The 20686-nt window shown below is 46.3% G+C and overlaps 1 protein-coding gene across 1 annotated transcript in view; it reads left to right on the forward strand.

Moving 5' to 3' along the window:
• Positions 1-20686, forward strand: part of KIAA1328 — a 350490-nt gene that overhangs the window by 62185 nt on the left and 267619 nt on the right. The window lies entirely within an intron of this gene.

The following is a 20686-nucleotide window of genomic DNA, read 5'->3' on the forward strand; positions in this document are numbered from 1 at the left end:
GACCCCCCCCCCCCGCGCGCGTGTGACCAGCGGACCCGATGTCCGCCGGCCACTCGGCGATCGTCGGGGGAGAGGGAGAATGTGTAAACAAGCTGCCTGTCATTCTCCTCGCTGTAAAGACACTGATCACTCGGATCTAGTATGTAGATCCGTTGATCAGTGTCCTTACAGCTAGAGCCACAGCCAATCACAGTAGAAACTACGCCCCTAGGGACACACACAGCCCCTCCCTCCCAAATAAAGTTAACCCCTTCACTACCAGTGTATTTTTACAGTAACAGTGCATATGTATAGCACTGGTAACCCCAAAAGTGTCAAAAATGTCAGTCAAGGGTCCGATCTGTCCGCCGCAATGTCGCAGTACCGCAAAAAAAATCGCAGATCGCCGCCATTACGCGTTAAAAAAAAAAACAACGAAAATGACAAAAATCTTTCCCTTAGTTAGTAAATGCGATAACTTTTGCGCAAACCAATCAAAATACGCTTTTTGCGATTTTTTTTTTTTTTTTTTTACCAAACCTAGGTAGGATAAAACAAATTGGCCAAAAATTTTAAAAAATTTTGATTTTTACATTTTGTTTTGGGGAATTTCATATAAAAAAAATGTGAAAAATATTGCTATTTTTGCAAAATTGTCGCTCTTTTTTTGTTTATAGCGCGTGATCAAAAAAATCGCACAGGTGATCAAATACCACCAAAAGAAAGCTCTGTTTGTGGGAAAAAAAGGACGCCAAATTCGTTTAGGTACAGCGTCGCACGACCGCGCAATTGTCCGTTAAAGTCACGCAGTGCCGAATCGCAAAATACCCCCTGGTCTTTTAGCAGGAAAATCCTCCGGGGCTTAAGTGGTTAATGGACATTTTTTGTTTTCACTTTAGTTGATTGGTGCCATTCAAAGCAACTCAGTTTAGTCATAAAATAAGTGTAGATCCCCCTCCAAAAGTCAGCTTCCAATATTGTAAGCTTTTTACAATTGATAGCACAATTTAGGGGCTGGGACCATGTTGCTTTTCGCTGTCTCCAATCACACATTCCACATCCATCTGCAGCTGGCGAGCTCTTCCGCGCGGCTCGCAGCTTTATCATTGTGACTGCAGAATGAACGAGTGACTTGTGAGTGGCACGGCCACATCCAGAAGCTTCCAGTGGAAGTTGCTCGGAGCAAGGCTTCAAAGGGGATTGTGGCACTTTGAAGATTGCAGCTCAGAATAGGACTTGAAAGATTTGCGATGGTCCTACTGCGTGACGGAGTGCAGGCTAATTTTTTCTTTTTCTTTTTTTTTTTTGTAATATGTTTTGGAAGTTTTTTTTTTTTTTTCTTCCTCTCCCTTTGCGTTTTTTGTCTCCCTCCCCCCCTCCTCCAGGTTGTTCGTATAATTGATGGGAAATGCATTTTTTTTTTTAATTCTTCAAAAGAAGCTTTTATCATCTGATTAAGTTCTGCCGCTTTGGGAAATGTTACACTCTGCGATGTTGGAAATGGCAGCTTGGTGGACCCGGTGACGCCGAGAGTTCAACTAAAACAGAACCACACTGGCTAGCTTATGTTAAGCTGTTGTTTCCTAAGATGCAGTTTTCTTTTAACTTTCATTATTTAATAGAAAGCTGCGGTGCATTTTTAGTTGTGCTGTTTCTGTATTGGTTTTTTTAAGTCGGGTTCCTAGAGTGATTTCCAAACTTTTTTTCTTTTTTATGTAACCTGCATGCCAGGCCGTGGCAGAACTTTCTGCATGACCGCCAACCGAGAGATGAGGCTGCTCCTCCCAAATGAAGGGAACATGTATTCTAGGGAAGATGTAAAGTGTTACTAAACCCACAACCGTAAAATCAGTCTGTATATGCAGTAAAGCATGCTTGTTATACTTAGACCCCGTTCACACTGGGGCGACGCTACTTGCCGGGGCGACCTCACAGGTCATGGTGCGCAGCTCGCACCGCGACCTCGGAGCGGCCGGCACGGACTTCATAACATTGAAGTCAATGCAGGTCGCTCCGGGTCGCCCCAAAGAAGCTCCGGACCCTTCTTCTAAGTCGGAGCAACTTGTGTCGCTCCTATTAGAATGGGTCCACAGCTTCTCTATGGCAGGCGACCAGGTCGCCTGACAGGTCGCCCCAGTGTGAACGGGGTCTTACTGTGGAACCTAAGGGGTTAATCCAGGGGTCTTCATACTATGGCCCTACAGTTGTTCAGGAACTACTATTCCCATCATGCCTAGTCATGTCTGAATGCCAGAGTTTTATTACAATGCCTCATGGGATGTGTAGTTCCACAAAGCTGGAGGGCCGTAGTTTGTGGATCCCCGGGTTAATCCTTTGCATTGTGTATAAAGGCTGTTTCGATCCGGTCTTTCTGATCCTCCTCTTCTTTCACTGTCTCCAAAAAAATAACCTGATGTTTACAGAGCCAGGGGACAGGCTGCACATGCTCAGTTTGGACGGTATTGCTGGAGAGGTTTTGGGAAAGGTGCATGCCATCCGCACAGGGCCAATTATGAATTGTTCAGACAGAGGATCAGGGGAGAATGAAAACTCCTGCTACAAGCTTTACTAGGAACTGATAGTCACAAGGCTGCTATATACTGCTGATGAGAAAATGTATTTAGCAGTTTATATTTACTAAAATAATTGCATTTCCATGTTCTGTGTACTGTGGGAGACCGGATATAGTAAATGCAGGTTCTTGGTTTAGTAACAATTTCAGTAGAGTTCAAGTCAATTTTTAACTAAAGCCGGCCATAAACGGTTCAAATCTAGGCCCGTTCAGCAGGGACCGGCCGACTAGGCTCATCGTACACAAGTTCATCCATTGATCGACTTTGGTATAACCAGCATGTCAGATTTTTTAATGCAATTATTGCCAGCAGGTATAGCTCCTAGCAATAATCAGTGTGTTCTCCTGGCAGGAACAGCTCACCTCCTGAGAAAACATAATGGCTCCTTGGGAGGGATTCCCCCCATTGACACTGATTGTTGGGGGCGTGGCCTGGTCGCAGTCCAGCTGAGGTTGCCATTCCATCCATCTCAGTAGGATTCCCTAGATGTGTGGCATCCAGGGGACACCCCTTTTACCTTTTAGAGTCATTGGTGGAACCAGGACAGGCTCCATACCCTGCCGGCACTCCTAAGCACCAGACGATTGTGTTGATGGGGGAAATCGAATGGGTTGTAGCAAAGAAAATCTGCCTTAAAAAAAAAAAACTAGTAGACGCAGCACTCGATATGAGGGAAGCCCAATTCAAATGCAAGATCAACACACAAGTGCTCAGTGTGCCCCTCCACACCAGAATGCAATAAACAAATAGGTGTAGCCCACAAGCCTATATTCCGTACAGCAATTTTAATTACATAAGCGTGATAAAATCAAAAAGCTGATGCGTTTCGGCGAGAGTTTGAGTTGTAGCATATTTTAGACTGGAAGGGTAAAACATCTTTACATGTACAAACTCTCCCCAAAAATGAATTAACATAATAGATTGATGCAATTATCCAATTGAGTGATTTGTACAATAAAACCAAAAGTAGGCAAAAGGATGATACAAAATGTCATTGGATACTGTTGTGGAAATTAATTTACGCTTGATGCATAAATAACACTGTTGCGCTAATAAGTGCACTTTTGGATATCTAATGCCAAGCGCAATTAATCCCGTTCTGCTAAAAAGCACAATTCTCAGCTCTTTTGTATAAGGCATTGAAGCGCGCTCACCATCCCCAGAGACAGACGCACAGGCTGGTTCAGCTTGGATGTTCCCAAGTTGTCCTGCCCAAGGCAGCACTCTTGTTTAATTTATAGTCGGAGAACAAAAGGGGTTTACAGGGGAGGTGGCGTCAACCCAACCAATCAGACATGTATACTTTCAAAAGTACAATAGGAAAGGGGGGTGTATGCTTATGCACAAACTTGACCCAAGTTCCCAACTGTCAAGTGAAAGCGAAACTGCCAGACACTATACAGTGGATTCTCATGAACGCGGCCCCTCCAGTGCACTCCTGTCATAACCTGTTAGAGTGAATCCTATATAATATAGTTCATAAAAAAACGTATTTTATAGTGATTATGCTACTGTTCCAGTAAATGAGACTATATCTGCAAAAGGAAAATAGCAGCAGTGTTTCAATCATGCGGATCAAGCATAATAGACAGCTACCAGCCATTATTCCAGCAAAAGGGGAGATATTTATCAAAATGATAATTTCACATCACAAGCATATCTCTGCCAGTGAATACTGTGGCCCTGGCTGGCTGACTGATATACAGTTGCGCAGTGAAGCTCTCATCGCACTGCCATATGGCGCTTTTCCACTGCATTGAACCGAACGGTTCAGCTCGCTTTTGTGCTTTTCCACTGCTGGTACCGCATGGTATGGTGTAGGAAAGGTTCGGTATGGTACGGCGGCGCTTTTCCACTGCATGGTACCTACTCGATTGTGGTTCCAAGAGGTACCATACCCGGTACCATATCCCACAATCCTTTGCATGCAGTCACTACTAGCCACTGATTGGTCAGAGAATCCCACCCACTTAACTTTAGTACTACTTTAGTGGAAAAGCAAACCATACCGTACCGAACCGTTCCAACACCGTACCATACGGTACCAGCAGTGGAAAAGCAAACCGGGCCAAGCAGGGCCGAGTAGAGCCGAGCCGGTACTTGCAGTGGAAAAGTGCCAATAGATCTGGACCAGCGTTTGCTCCAGCGGTAGTCGCTCAGAGCGCACGCCGTTCGGGAGATCAGACGAGTGGTATGCAGTCTCCATTTAATGGAAGGTTTCCACAACTAACAGTCTTTCCTCCGTGCCAGTTAAAGCCATATTCGCTGTGCATAATGATTACCAGTAAAATTGCACTGGGAGACATACTGGCAATTTAAATAAAACACTTCCTGAAAAATGTCCATATAAATATTGATAAAATTTCCACAACAATACAAAGACAATTGCTACGCAACTGCATATAAGAGATATTGATAGTCAAAAGGCCATATAAAATAGATAGAAAAATTAAGAAAAAAATAATAAATCAGCATATGGTCTGTCTAAGGCTAAATCTTCTTCCAAGGATCCACATTATGGTATACTAGAGCGATAGAAGGACAGGCTTAGAAGGGAATACATCCACTGATGATCCTGATCAGGACTGTACAGAAACTTGGAGAAACTCCTCAAATGGTTGTGTTGGAAAAGTCCATGTTTATTAAGGAAAAAAAAATATGCATCACAAACTGCAGGTTCACATTGCAATAAAATGCAGCTCAATTAAAACTCAGTTCAAAGGCTAGAGTAATACCTTGATGATAGCCTTCCTACATCCTCTGTGGTTTCATCTGCATCTGATGTCCACAACATTGGAGATGGAGGGGCAAGCCAATGGAAGCTCTGGCCGCGTAAAACACCAGTCCTGGTGAAGGAGCCCGGACAGCCGGTGGACAGGCTTCAGGAATGGATGGAAGAAGAAATCGAGTTCTACGGCCGTGAATTCTTGGTTTGTTTCTCCTCCCCAAGGAGAATTTTCTTAGAGCAGCTTAGGACATCTCAGGCCACGTTATTCCTGCCATAATTATCTAGCAAGCGCCAGATCTTAAATTGTGAACTAAATCTTCCACCCCTGTTCTAGGAATCTGTAAAAGAAAAGAGGTCTATACTTGCCTATTCTAAAGCCTCTCTGGTCCTGTCACACGATCAGGCCCCAGCGCCGGCTTCAGATTAGAGGAGAGGCAGTGACAATGGCTGCAGATGTTACCTATAGGCTTACTATGTGGCATCCGTTGTCGGCTGCCCTCCTCTATACTGAAGCCAGAGCTGGGACCCAATCATTTGACCGGAGCGGCTTCAGCATAGGAAAGTATAGAAATCTTTTCTTTTACAGGGTAGATAGAATAGTCCTAGAATGGGGTTGAGAGCAGATTTAGCCTTAGTTAGAATTTAACTAGATTTACACTTTAACCGCTTGCCGACCGTATACTGTATATACTACGGCAAATCGGCTCTCCTGCGCAGGATCACATACCCAATATGTGATCTTGCACTTCAGGGTCTAGGGTGTGCATGTACGCTGCCGGCGACCCACTCCAGCTGTGATTAGACACAGTGGGAGCTGATCTGCGGGTACCACAGACCTTCTCCACCGGTACCCGCCGATCGTTCGGCAGAGAGCCAGAACGGCGATCTGCCTATGTAAACAAGGCAAATTGCCGTTCTGGCAGCAGGGAAGTAATTGATCCTGTTTTTCTGCAAAGCAGGAACATGGATCAGTGCCTTCCCATAGTAAAAGCACCTCCCCCACAGTGAGAAAATACTAGCACATTGTTAGGCGTGCAGTTAACCCTTTGATCGCCCCCTGATGTTAACCCCTTCCCAGCCAGTGTCAGTACAGGGAAAGTGCATATTTTTGGCACTGATCACTGTATTGGTGTCACTGGTCCTTATAAAGTGTCAAAAGTATCGGTGTCCGATTTGTCCCACTATGAGTAGCTGATCACCGCCATTACTAGTAAAAAAAAAAAAAAAAAATTCATAAATATATCACTTGGTTTTGTAAATTATAACTTTTGTTTTAATATATATATATATATATATAATATGGATTCTTTTAACCAAAAATATGTAGCAGAATACATCCTGGACTAAATTGATAGACATTAGATTTTTTTTTTTTTTTTTTTTTGGGGTATATTTTTTATAGCAGAAAGTTAAAAAAAATTTTTTTCCCCTCCAGAATTGTCGCTCTTTTTCTGTTCATAGCGCAAAAAATAAAAAAACGCAGAGGTGTTCAAATACCACTAAAAGAAAGCTCTATTTGTGGGGAAAAAAGGACCACGTTTTTTTTTTTTTTGGGTACAGCGTGGCAATTGTCATTTAAAGTAACGCAATGCCATTTTGCAAAAAATGACCTGGTCATGAAGGGGGGGGTAAATCTTCCAGCGGGCAAGTGGTTAAAGATATTTAAAGAACAAAATTTTAATTGATTGCAACTTCCCAGTCCTTTTTAAATCTCATAGCTGCATTCGTTTTCTTCAGGCCAAGTAAATTTTCTGTGAGTACTGAAAAAAAAAACAACCAAAAAACCCTTCAATCTTGCAAGACTGCAGTGTCCATGTCTTCTTGTGATTTTAAAATCGTTGTAAACCCTTCCATATACCCAGTGAAGTGACTAGCTTCAGTTGATGATTAGAGATGAAACAAACCCTCCTGCATACGTTTTACCTCTTTATCTGCAGTCTTCTCTACCTCCATTCAAAGCGCTGATCTATGAAGCTTGTCTGAGAGTTCAGAAAAAAGGAGGCAGAGAACTGAATTTACACTCTGCGGTGCTCAGTATGGAGAACACTGAGAGCTGATTGGAGGGAAGGGACACACACCCCTGCACACAGGAACAGAGCTGAGGCTGTCAATCAAGCTGGAGGTCCCTCCCCTGTCACCATTTTTCTTTTGGTGTCAGGGAAAAATTGTCAGAAGTGGCTCATGCAGATAGAGGGAGAAAGCGGAAGAAAAAAAAGTGACTGTGCTCTTAATTGAGACCATTACGTTCTAATGGAGGGATATGCTTTGTTCATATTTTATGTCTGAGGTTTACAACCACTTTAACTGGAAGCGCAAACCAGCTCCTTTCTTCCGGCATTGTTCTATACCCATGTAATGAAGATGAATGACGAGAGGGAGACTTGTTTGTAGTCCACATCCGGAGAGCAGCCTGGGTTGACAATCATTCCTCTTCCGATAGATACAATGAAGTCAATAATCATTACTATCTTATTTCCAGGATTATGGGGAAAAAAGCCTGTTAAAAAAACCTACAAATGCAGTCACCACATGCAAGAACTAGTAAACTGCAAGGTATTTCAATGCAATATTCCTTCACAACCTCAATGTTTTCCTGTTCCCAGAGAGAAGATCCATTTACACCCCCTCCCCTCCTTAAAGCGGAGCGCCACCCAAAAGGGGAAGTTTTGCTTTAAGGACTCACCCACTCAACCCCCCCCCCCTCCATAAAGAATTGGCACTTTTGAGGAGCAGGGTGAGCATTTACGTGAATTTGATGGGTATCCGCTCCAACCGCCTAGGCGATCAAAGTGGGAGTTCTCCTCCTACCCCTCCACAGTCATGTGACTGGTCCCAGAAGACTGCATTCATCATTCCCGATGCGCAGCATGACTCGCGCATGCACAGTGGCCACCCGGCTGTTAAGCTGTCACAGCCGGGTGCCTATAGTGAAGAGGCCAAGGAAAGAAGACAGCAGGTGAAACCGACTGGGGTGAGCACACTGCTGGATCGTGGGACGGGCTATTTTCAAAGTCAGCAGCTACAGTTTTTGTAGATGCTGACTTTTATTTTTTTCACAGAAGACTGGAACTTTTCTTTAATCCCCTTATTATACGGGGCCCTGGGCTGGTTGCAGGGATTTGCCTGCAAATCCTGAGCACAATTTTTGCAATTTTTACTTGTGTTAGTAAAACCGTACATACCATCACAACTGCTTTGTACATCCAGGTGGATTAAATTATTTAATTATTATTATACCGCCTTTTTTCAGGACAAATTGGGTTTTCATTTGGTGGTAAATGGTAATGGATGTCTCCTGTTTGTTTTTTTGTTTTTTTTATTATCGTAGCAAAATTAGCCCAAAAAAAAATTTGTTTTAATTTAACTGTATATTTCTTGTTCTTGTTGTACCATACCCTATCACCAAAGAACAACCCAAAATAAATTCTACTGCTCAGGAAGGTTGCAGCGATACCACGTGTTGCTGTCTAAACCCATAGTACAGCCCAAAAACAATAGTGCGCAACATTCTTTTTTTTTTCCCCTACCTAAAACACACCGACACTGATAGTTTTAAAAAGAAATAAAATATGTAGCGCTAAAACATTATGAACAAAGTCCATAAATAAAGTCCATTTCCACCAGTGATATTGCACGGCACCAATTTGCAGTAAAGTGAAAGGAATCCACCACCAAAAGGAGTGTTCAAAACACGCTTACCAGATAGTTATATGCATTGGGCCTTGAACTATCATAGAACTGCAACACACTCGGTGACGAATTGGACCGGACCTCTTCAAAAAGATGAATCCCAGAATTGATACCTTGACAGTATACCTTAAGGGAGCCACTCAAAAGAAGGAAATAAAACCCCTCATAGTGCAGTAATTTCCATAAACTTTATTGGATGTATAGCAAAGATATATAGCACTCACATTTGAGAAGGGTATAGTGTGCGAATCACACGCCGACCTGCGTGGTTCCAAATCGGTTAGCAAGGTAGCAGCCAATGTCCTCTATTGCATGTAGGCGTCCAGCAAGGGCGGCCCGACGCGGCGTTTCGTCACATATGACTGACGTCTTCAGGGGCGTGGCCCCACTGCTGAAGTACACCTATTTATGTCCATAAAGGCGATCCAATTGGCTGGCTACAACCCGGAAGCGGAAATCACCATCATGTGTCCCGCGACCCGGAAGTCTAATTGACTAGCTACAACCCGGAAGCGGAAATCGTCATCATACGTTCCGCGACCCGGAAGTCTAACTAGAAACAGGAAGTGGAAGTCGCTGTCATACGTCCCGTGACCCGGAAGGTAAATAGAGCTCTGTATACAGGAAGGGAGTCACAATTCAATGTGTTCCGCCCTCCCAGAGAAAAATATGTCACCAAGAGTTTAAAAAGGCCGAAACTGATGATGACAAATAGATAATAAAAATTATTATGCACAATACAATCTAATCTGACCCCAAAATCAACTCCTAGAGGCAGATTATCTGTCGCAATATAAAATAAAATAAAACAACGCAATATATGACAATGGCGCCACCTTGTGTTCAGATTTGGAACCTACAAGTACTACATATCGATTAAAACAACGCTAAAAACCACTAAAATCATACCCAATAAATTAATGTATTGGGTATGATTTTAGTGGTTTTTAGCGTTGTTTTAATCGATATGTAGTACTTGTAGGTTCCAAATCTGAACACAAGGTGGCGCCATTGTCATATATTGCGTTGTTTTATTTTATTTTATATTGCGACAGATAATCTGCCTCTAGGAGTTGATTTTGGGGTCAGATTAGATTGTATTGTGCATAATAATTTTTATTATCTATTTGTCATCATCAGTTTCGGCCTTTTTAAACTCTTGGTGACATATTTTTCTCTGGGAGGGCGGAACACATTGAATTGTGACTCCCTTCCTGTATACAGAGCTCTATTTACCTTCCGGGTCACGGGACGTATGACAGCGACTTCCACTTCCTGTTTCTAGTTAGACTTCCGGGTCGCGGAACGTATGATGACGATTTCCGCTTCCGGGTTGTAGCTAGTCAATTAGACTTCCGGGTCGCGGAACGTATGATGACGATTTCCGCTTCCGGGTTGTAGCTAGTCAATTAGACTTCCGGGTCGCGGGACACATGATGGTGATTTCCGCTTCCGGGTTGTAGCCAGCCAATTGGATCGCCTTTATGGACATAAATAGGTGTACTTCAGCAGTGGGGCCACGCCCCTGAAGACGTCAGTCATATGTGACGAAACGCCGCGTCGGGCCGCCCTTGCTGGACGCCTACATGCAATAGAGGACATTGGCTGCTACCTTGCTAACCGATTTGGAACCACGCAGGTCGGCGTGTGATTCGCACACTATACCCTTCTCAAATGTGAGTGCTATATATCTTTGCTATACATCCAATAAAGTTTATGGAAATTACTGCACTATGAGGGGTTTTATTTCCTTCTTTTGAGTGGCTCCCTTAAGGTATACTGTCAAGGTATCAATTCTGGGATTCATCTTTTTGAAGAGGTCCGGTCCAATTCGTCACCGAGTGTGTTGCAGTTCTATGATAGTTCAAGGCCCAATGCATATAACTATCTGGTAAGCGTGTTTTGAACACTCCTTTTGGTGGTGGATTCCTTTCACTTTACTGCAAATTGGTGCCGTGCAATATCACTGGTGGAAATGGACTTTATTTATGGACTTTGTTCATAATGTTTTAGCGCTACATATTTTATTTCTTTTTTGTTATATACATATGCTCAGTGTATGATTTGAGTGTAGCTGCTTTGTTAATTATTTTATTGTGCGTTCAATCGCTTACTTTTTAAGTTTTTTAGCGCAACTATACCCATATTTTATTACTGATAGTTTTAAGCACTTACTGACCACCCGCCGTACTTTTACTGTGGCAGGTCAGCTCTGTCCTGTGAAACGGCGTACCTGTATGTCGCTTCGTGAGACAGCTAGTGGAGGCACATGCTAAATGGCCACAGGGGGGAGCCAGTTAGCGTGTCCAGCGAACTCTATGTCCGGCAGGCTCTGTCCGCCAGGTACCCGCGATCGCTCCCCATGGAGACAGAACAGCGGTCTGTCGATGTAAACACCGCAGACCGCTGTTCTGTCAGTGATAAACACAGGATTCCTGTGATTTATTAGACTGCTGATTGAATAGTCCCTAGTGGTCTTTTCTGTGTTATAAATGCCTCTCCGTACCTGTCAGTGGTAATTTTACACTGAGCCATGCAAGTGCAGCTCAAAGTACATTTACGACACCAGTGTGTGCCATGATGAAGGGACTCCTGTGCACATGTGCAGGAGTGGCGTCATTGCAGCCAAGCGGAGCAAGCCAGGAAGCGCTGACAGCGCAGTGCTGGATGGCTTTTTTTCATGGATAACTCTGTGCTGTGCATACTAGCACATTATGCCTAACGCCTCCTGGGGGGCCCAGTTTTTTAAAATCTATAGCAGAGTTTAATTTGATACTGCCTTGTGCATTTTGTGGAAAATGAAGGCGGCAGAATGACTTCCCCCATTCTCTCTACACAGTTTGGGGCCATAGGACTTCATTATTATTGCAGGGACTAGCATAGATCTAAACTCTTAACAATAAAAGGTAAAAATAAACTGAATAAGGTGACGCTGTCTTCTTAGGACTTTTTTTTATTTCCTGAAAGTTGGAAACCTTCGTAAGGTGCTAAACACTTGCCTTCAGTTGGAGGCTTCCTCTTTCAGATAGACTGTTTTTGCATAGGCCTTGATACTTTTTATTCATTTATTTTTTATACAGATGCACTCTTAAATTACAATACATCTGCAGGTCTCCTTTATAGTCCTGGATTTGGAGAATTTGCTGCACCTGTCATCCAGCCTGCGGATCATTTGTGGCCCGGGCTTTGACTGTCATGGAGATGTTCATGGCTGTCGTCTCGCTGAGCGGCATTTTGATCTGAGAGGTGGCAGTCTGCTCCGGAGCATTTGTACTTGATGCAATTGTATTTGGCCCATGGGAGACGAGCAACTTCTTAGAATTCAGCAACAGCTGCTAATGGATCGCATCTTATCGACAAAAAAAACGCGCTCATGAGCCCCCCCTCATAACTAGTCATTTGTCAGAGGGAGATTTGAGGAGAGAATTGGTTAATTCAAACAAATTGGATTTGTTTTCACATTTGCAGACAGTTTTAATTGTATGTTGATGAAGTCTCTTCCCTCCAGCAAAGTAGAGCGATTATGCAGTCTTTACAGATCTGCGTAGAGAGGCCACCCTGCAATATGGTAGCATTGTGTGTTACCAAACTCTGATCTATGAAAGAAGTATACGAGAAGTAAACACTGGTTTCTTCAGATCCAGCCACACAACAATTTGATGTGTGGCCCTTGGACCTCAGCAATCTCTCTAGGGGGGTAGGCAACCTTTCCAAGGTTAAGATCTACCTCCCCAATACAGTAGTGTTTTCTTTCTCTGCATACCAGTGTCCTGCCCCCCCTTCCCATAACCCCCCACTGTAGTGTCCTCTATTCCCCCCCCCAAGCAGTGTCCTCTGCACCCCCTTCACATCAACCCCCCACTGTAGTGTCCTCTGCCTGCCCCTCCCCTTATAGCAGTGTCCTGTGCCCCCGAACTGTAGTATCCTCTTCCCCCTTCTGTCCCCTTTTACATCACCTTCCCCCCCCCCCACACTGTATTGCCCTGTGCCCAGCCCCCCCCCCCCCAATAGCAATGCCCTCTTTCCCCCTTCACATCACCCTTCTATGTAGTGTCCTCTGCTTCCCTCCCTTTCCCCAATGGCAGCATCCTGTGTCCCCCCCAAAACCAGTGTCATCTGTCATCTTTACAACCCCCCCCCCCCCCAACTGTAGTTTCCTTTGTCCCTCTCATCGCTCCCTGGCAAGGTGGTGATTGGCTGCAGGACCACCCAGCTTCTTAATTTTTTTTGTCCAAAACATTTTATTGAAAAAGTATGAGAGAACAAGTGAACATCACTTTGGGTGGTACAAAGCGTAGAAAAAACAGTAACAGTAACAACAAGAACATAATATAGGAGTGGATGAACAAACCACGACATATTCATACAGTGGAGCACAGGGGTGTACAAGACCGGCACAGATGAAGTAATATAAACCATAAGCAGGGCAGGGACAGTCCTGTTTCCCATACTCGGGTGTAGGGAACATACAGTCAGAAACCGTGTTGACCTCCATTGTGGTGGGGTGTGTTACGGATAAGGCACAATCCGGGTCAGCGGTGGTGCCCCCCCCATGACCAGACACCCCCAAGGGGGAACTCACTGTATCCGGACATAGGGGGCAACCACCAAATGTGTGCGGTCCGTTTTGGGGTGGGCAATTCCGGAGAAACCCACAGAGGAAATCAATGGAGGCAAGTGTGCCAGCCCGTGGGGGTGGGGGGGAGAAAGAAAGAGGGGGGGAGGAGGATAGGGGGAAGGACAAGAGGGAATGAGCTGAGAAAGAAGGATAGAGAAAAGGAGGGAAGAGGGTGAGGAAGCTCAAAAAGGGGGTGCGAGGCCGGCTGTGGCGGTGTGAAGGACTCAGCTGAGATCTTAATAACGGGTGTATGGGGGGAGATATCCGAAGCGGAATGCCGTATCCAGCATCTAGGAAGTAGTGGTCAGATTCTGAAAGTCGGGGAGAGTTGTGAAGTGTAGCCAGGGAGCCCATTTCGTGTAATATTTGCGGTGAGCATCCTTGGCCTGCGCAATAGTGTCCTCCATTTCTGCCACTCTCTTTACCCTTCTCAGCCATTCCGCGACTGTGGGGGGGGGGGGGGAAGTAGACCGCCAATGGCATGGCACACACATCCTGGCTGCAATGATAAGGTGCAGGGCGAGGGACTTTTTGTAACTGGAGTAGGGCAAGGAAGTGTGATGAAGCATGTATTGTGCCGGAGTAAAGTCGGGTGTGTAGGTGGTAATACGGGGAATCAGGGAGTGCACCTCCCTCCAGAATGGCTTGATGATAGGGCATTCCCACCAAACATGCAAAAGGGAACCCGGGTGTTGGCCGCACCTCCAACAAATAGGAGAGTTGGCTGCCGACAACTTATGTAGTAATTCAGGGGTTCTGTACCATTTAACGTAGAGTTTTTGTATCCAGTTTCTTGAGCAAGTACATTCAGGGATCCCTTATGCATGTGGTGAATTTTCGTCCAGTCCTCATCAGAGAAGTCCGTGCTGAGGTCTCCCTCCCACCGAGACCCAAGTGCCTCCGTGTGTGCGTGGGCAGTCGGGAAGAGCATGGCATGGAGGATCGAGATCAGATGGCGATGCGGCCCTGGCGCATCAGAGTCTTTCAAAGGAAGTAAGAGATCGGGTCCAGTCTACCGCCGGCTGTGTGCTATGTAGGAAGTGTCTGATTTGTAGAAAGCTATAGAAAGGAATTTCAATAGACGGGTACTTGAGGCGAAGGGCTTAATAGGAAAGAGGATGAGCGTCGGTAAAAAAGTGACGAGCTTTAAAGGGCATGTCGGAAGTTGGCCCCGTGAAGGGGACGAAAGGGAGGTCCGGGGGCAAGTCAGGAGAGGAGCAAAGGGGTAGTAGCGGGCTAAGTTTTGGGGAAAGGTCCAGTTTCCGGTGTACCGCATGGAAGAGGCGTAAGGTCGCTCCCGTAACGGGGTGAGCCAGAATTGGTTTCGGCGTCTTGGATAGTGTCACCCAAGGGAGATGATGTGCGGGGAGTGCAGATTCCAAGGACACCCAGTCCTTAGAGCCTGCATGAGCGGGCCAATCAATTATCCTGGTAAGGTGACAGGCCCAGTGGTATTTAAGTAGGTGCGGCAATCCGACCCCTCCTTCCGCTTTGGGGTGAGTAAGCGTGTCCCACCGGAGTCTCGACTTCTGGGACCGCCAAATAAAATCTGAGCAAATACGTTGGTAAGATTTGAAGAAAGCTGGGGGAACATGGATAGGGAGGGCATGTAGGATGTATAGCAGTCGGGGAAGAATATTCATCTTCACAATTGCAACCCTGCCAAACCAAGAGAAAGACCCTTTGGACCAAGACTGTAGGTCCGTTTTGACAGATTGTAGAATTGCCAAGTGGTTCTTGGCATAAAAGTCTGAAAGGTTGCGTGTTAGCTGGACCCCCAGATAGGTGATAGCATGGGGATCCCATTGAAAGGGAAAGTTGGTCTGGCAGAGCTGCAGGAGCGAAGTTGGCAAGGAGACGTTCACCCAGCTTCTTAATAATCTATCACCTGCTGGTTGATGTGAACAGTTTAACTCCGACAGCTCCCACCCTCTATCCAGTACTGTGGTATGCCCCTCTCTCCAGTGAGGGGGCGCAGAGGTTGAGGGGGAGAAGGACCGGTTGTGTTCCTGATATACCTGGCTGGTAGATTGGCATCGATGGCTTGCCGGCCCCTGTTTGAGTAGGAACATTGATTAGGGTAATGATATTGATCTATACTAGCCTCATGTAACATTGTACTCGGTTTCATTTTGTCTTCTGCAGCATCTCGCCACCCAACAATGTATCCTGTCCTCACTCTCTGATCCTCATTGCCTTTTATTAGGTCTGCAATTTCGGACAGTCCTCTCAAGCATTACATTTATTGAACTATGTTTGGCCCTTTGATGCCAGGGGCCACATTTGAGTCCCCCTTTAGCTCATAAGTTGACAACCACTGCCTTAGGTCCTTGTGGCCTGTTCTTTGCAGCATGTGGAGTGGACAGCTGTTGTCCATTGTCACACTTGTAACACTCCTGTCACTGGCAAAAATCTTGCTATGCAGGGAAATGCTCACCTGTTTGCACAGGTCACTCCCTCCCTGACCTTCTGCAGCAATTCAGTTACCAAGGGAGCTAAACCTCGTTCATCTGGCCAGCAACAGGCCACGTAGAAACTACTAGTGCTTGTTCACACTCTGTGTTGTAACTGGTGTTTTTCTATGCTGGATAAAACAATTGTTTTCTATGTGCCACGTTCGCAGTGTTAAGCAGCCCCGAGGGGCAATGAGCTGCGGTAAGTTGCAGACATGCTGCATTTAACTGCTGCACACAGGTAGGCACAGCATGTTACTATGCTGCTGTGTGGAGATGAGAATGTCACTTTGTACACAACGAATAAAGTTGTAGACAAAAAAATTGATTAACTTCACTGCATTCAAATGCACGTCACTCTGCCTCCTCAGTGGCTCACTGCAGCCGAAAACTGGAATTTGATTTTCTCTTTCGTTCTTTGACACAACTCCATATCTTCTTTGACCCTTGGGTTATGCTACTCTTCCTAGGAATAGGGCAATAGGCGGAAACGAGTTAAGACTTTGACTACGCCCATAGGGCAGTCCCAGGGGGTATACTCCCACTTCCTGCTCTAGCTCTTCAGTTTTTTTTCTGCCTAGTCAGCAGTAAGGACCTAGTTCCTTGCTGGGATCTCTGGTTCTTTTTATTGTTTTCTGTTCCTGTGAGAACTACAATCAATTTGGTTCCTGTGAAAACTAAAATCAACTGCTGGACTGGGCGATGGACCGGATATCCTAGATCCTAATGGTCTTCCCAGTCTGGGCAGCGAGCGCTCGCAGGCTTCAGCTCCGCTCTAGGTAGGCTGCAACTTAGTCACACTGGACGGGGACTGGCCGGCGAGTTAAACGCCTCACGAGGACGCATAGCCCTGGACACTATCCTGGTCACGGCCTGTTTTGCAGTATACCTCTGGCCCGCAGCATCCCCATTCCAAGATGGGGAGGTGGTCTGCCCAGAGTGGAGCCCACCTGGTTCCATGGTGTGGTAAGTAGTGTTCACCCTCTCCCTTTGTGGTCCCTTGGGGGTGGACATGGGCGCCTCCCTGGGATGGTCAGACCCCTGGGTTCCCTTCTATTCCTCCCAGCCCCTCTAACAGTCACGGTGGTCTTTTGGCCCCCCCCCCAGGTGAAGTAGGGCTCATGAGCTGGCTTTTGCCACTTGCTCCAGTGGGGGGGTTGGATGTGGTTGTTGCTGACCGGGCTGTCCGGATAGCACACGGGGGGTCTTTGAATGGGTTTCCAGCCCCCTGGGGGTTAGTGGGCTGGTACAGGGATGTCCTTTAGGCTCCCAGTGGTGGTTATTGGGCTGGGGGGGAGTGGATGTTTCATCATCTGTGGGTCTGCGCCTCACGTGGCCGGATCGGGCCGAAAATTTAGACCGCGGCTTTGCGGCCTACTCACAGCTGTTCAAGTGCCTGACCAAGCTGTCCCGAGTGCCTTACCGAACTGTTGATATAGCGGACTGCCGACAGATGCGTGCCTCACGCGGCTGGATCGGATAGCGAAGTGAAGCAGCCATTATTGTGTGGGTGAGGGTACTCTGCCTGCGCATCTCCGGGTTTTAAAAGATCCTTTTGACAGGAGAGCTGAGACTTTTGTCAACCACATGTTTACTGTGCCCGGTTCGGTTCTTAGGTCGATGTTCACCATAGCATGGTGTCCCTGACTTTCCCGAGTGGGGAAAGCTTTTGCGCCAGGATCTGGAGGGGCAACAGATTCCTCCTGCCTTTGCGGAGCTGGCGGACTAGTTGGTCCAGGGGTTGCAGTTTGTGATTGCTCTCTGGATGCGGCTCCCTTAGTCTCTGTGCTGTCAGTGACAGCAATGATCCTTTGGCGCATGATATGGCAAAAATGCTGGTCTGCGGACCAGACTTTCCAGAAGGCCTTATGTGATCTTCCCTTTGTGGGGAATCGTCTGCTCGGAGCCTACCTGGAATGACCTCCCCTGGAGGTTCCATGATTGGGATACTGAAGTACCTGGATGATCTTCTGCAAGCAGAGTCTCCGACTGCTCTGAAGGACAATCGGAAGAATACTGTGGGGACTCTGCAGGAGTTTGGAAATTAAATTTCCAGGTATTTGCTCTGGTTCCGTCCACCTATTTGGACTATCTGGGTCTGATCTGGACTCGGCCTCAGCCAGGGTGTTTCTCCCATGGGATGATTTTCTAAAATCTGTCCACACGAGACCTCTGCAAAGAGAGATTCTTGCCATGTGGGGCAACAATCCACAGTCTCTGGACAATCTGATCCTGTTGAGCCGGGGTACGAGAGGGTCCCTGATTCGGTGGCTTCGCTCTCCAGCTCTTCGACAGGGTAAATCTTCCTTCCCCTGTACTGGATGGTGGTCACCACGGATGCTAGCCTGTCCGACTGGGGTGGCATTTTTTGGCACACATTGTGCTCAGGGGGTCTGGACTCTGGAAGAATCCAGACTACCGATCTATATACTGGACATTTCTTTGTCTGGATCATTGGACAATTCGTCTTTAGGGGTGTCTGGTATAAGTTCAATCGGAAGATGCCATGGCCGTGGCTTATTTCAATCACCAAGGGGGCACAAGAAGTGACCTGGCGGCTCAGGAAGTAGCCTGTATTCTAAGGTGGGCAGAAAATTTAGTTCCAGCCCTCTCCGCTGTGCACATTCCGGGGGTAGAAAATTAGCAAGCGGATAACCTCAGTCAACAGGCGTTGGACCAGGGGTAATGGTCACTTCATTCAGAGGTGTTTTGTCAGGTGTGTCTGGTGGGGAACTCCTGAGGTGGTCCTGTTGGCCTCTAGTCTCAGCAGGAAGGTGCTTGAGTTTATGGCACGGTCTCGGGATCCTGTGGCGGACGCCACAGACGCACTGGTGGTTCCTTTGGGACCAGTATCATCTGATATACGTCTTTCCTCTTCCAGAACTTCTGCCAAGACTCCTGCGTAGGCTCAAGGCAGAAGGGATTACGGCCATCCTAGTGGCTCCAAACTGGCCTCGCCAATCTTGGTACACAGATGTGATACGGTTTGTCGCCGATGCTCCTTGGAGACCTCCTCTTAGAGGAGATCTGTTGGCTCAAGGGCCAATCTTCCATCTTGCTTTAGTCGCTGGCTCTAAGGGCTTTGCTGTCGGAAGCCATGTGCTGAAGGCTAGAGGGTTGTCTGAATCGGTGATTACCAGGCTGCTGTAAGCTAGTAAATCTACTTCTAGGTAGATTTACCATCGTGTTTGAAGAGCATACTTTGCGGATTTGAATCTCTTAGGGTTCACCCCCGCTCCTTTTCGGTGACTCAGTTTCTTTCCTCCAATGAGGTGAGGAGCAGCGTCTGTCTCTGGTCCCTCGAAGGGCCAGGTTTGGCCCTGGCAGTTTTCTTTCGTCGTCCTTTGGCTACGCTTTCTGTGGTTTGCACCTTTTGTTCAGAGGTTCGCCACTTGGCTCCCCCAGTGCAATCTCCATTGCCCTCTTGGGATCTCATCTTGGTGCTGTTGGTTCTTCAGTAACCGCTGTTTTAAAATATTTGCGAGATTCCTCTGCTTACATTGTCCCAGAAGGAAGCCTTCTTGGTGGCTTTTTCTTCTGCACTTAGGGTGTCGGAGCTTGCAGCTTGTCTTGTCGTTTACCTTACTTGGTGGTTCACAGAGATAAAGTGGTGCTTCCGCCCTGCCAGTCATTCCTTCCTAAAGACATCTCTGGTTGCCATTTAAATAAAGGCATTGTGTTCCCTTCCTTGTGTCCTAAGCCTAAGCACCCTGAAGAGATTGCCTTACGTTCTTTGGATGTGGCTCGGGCAATCAAGGTGTACCTGGCGGCGACTGAGTAGTTCGTAAAATCAGATTCCCTATTTGTCCTTACGGATGGACCTTGTAAGGGGCTGGCCACGTCTGCTGAGGCCATTTACAGATGGATTAGGCAGGTGGTGGTGCAGGCCTATTCCATTAATTGTCAGGATCCTCCTTTCCCTGTTAAGGCGCATTCTTCATGTCGTGTAGTGCCTCTGGGCCTTCCGTCAGGCGTCTGTGGTGCAGGTTTTCAAGGCGGCCACCTGGTCGTTCCTGCACACTTTCACAAAATTTTATAAGGTGGATGTGTTGGCATCTGCGGATGCTTCCTTTGGCCACAAGGGTTTGCAGGCTACTGTTGGAGAGGATTAATGCTCTTTGAGAGTGTACTTTTTTGTCAGGTGAACTCTAGTTGTTCCTGGTTGAGCTCTTATTTTACCTGGTTGGCTATGTTTGGCCTTTGGGAAGTATATTTATTGCTGTGTTCTCTACACCCCTCATGTTGAGACTGCTTTGGGACATCCCAAGGGTCAAAGAAGATATGGAGCGGTGTCTGTCAATGAACATCAGAGAAACATTTTTTTACGGTAAGACAAAAATCCAGTTTTTAGCATGTGGGCAGTGTGAACAGTGGACATTCCAGGTAAATGGAAAGTCCACTTATTCACCGCCCCCCACCCCTTAATTCATATCGCTTAAAAAAAAAAAAAAATTACCTTGTAATAAAAAAAGTAAAGTAAAACCTTGGATTGCGAGCATTATTCGTTCCGAAATGAACTTGTAATCCAAAGCACTCGTACATCAAAGCGAGTTTCCCCATAGAAAATAATGAAAATTCAGGTGATTTGTTCCACAATCACAAAAAAGTGTCAACAGGAAATGCATAAAGCAGAATCCAGCAGGAG

Source organism: Pelophylax lessonae (genome assembly GCF_965119305.1).
Source record: "Pelophylax lessonae genome assembly, chromosome: 1".
In the NCBI taxonomy this organism is placed as follows: domain Eukaryota; kingdom Metazoa; phylum Chordata; class Amphibia; order Anura; family Ranidae; genus Pelophylax; species Pelophylax lessonae.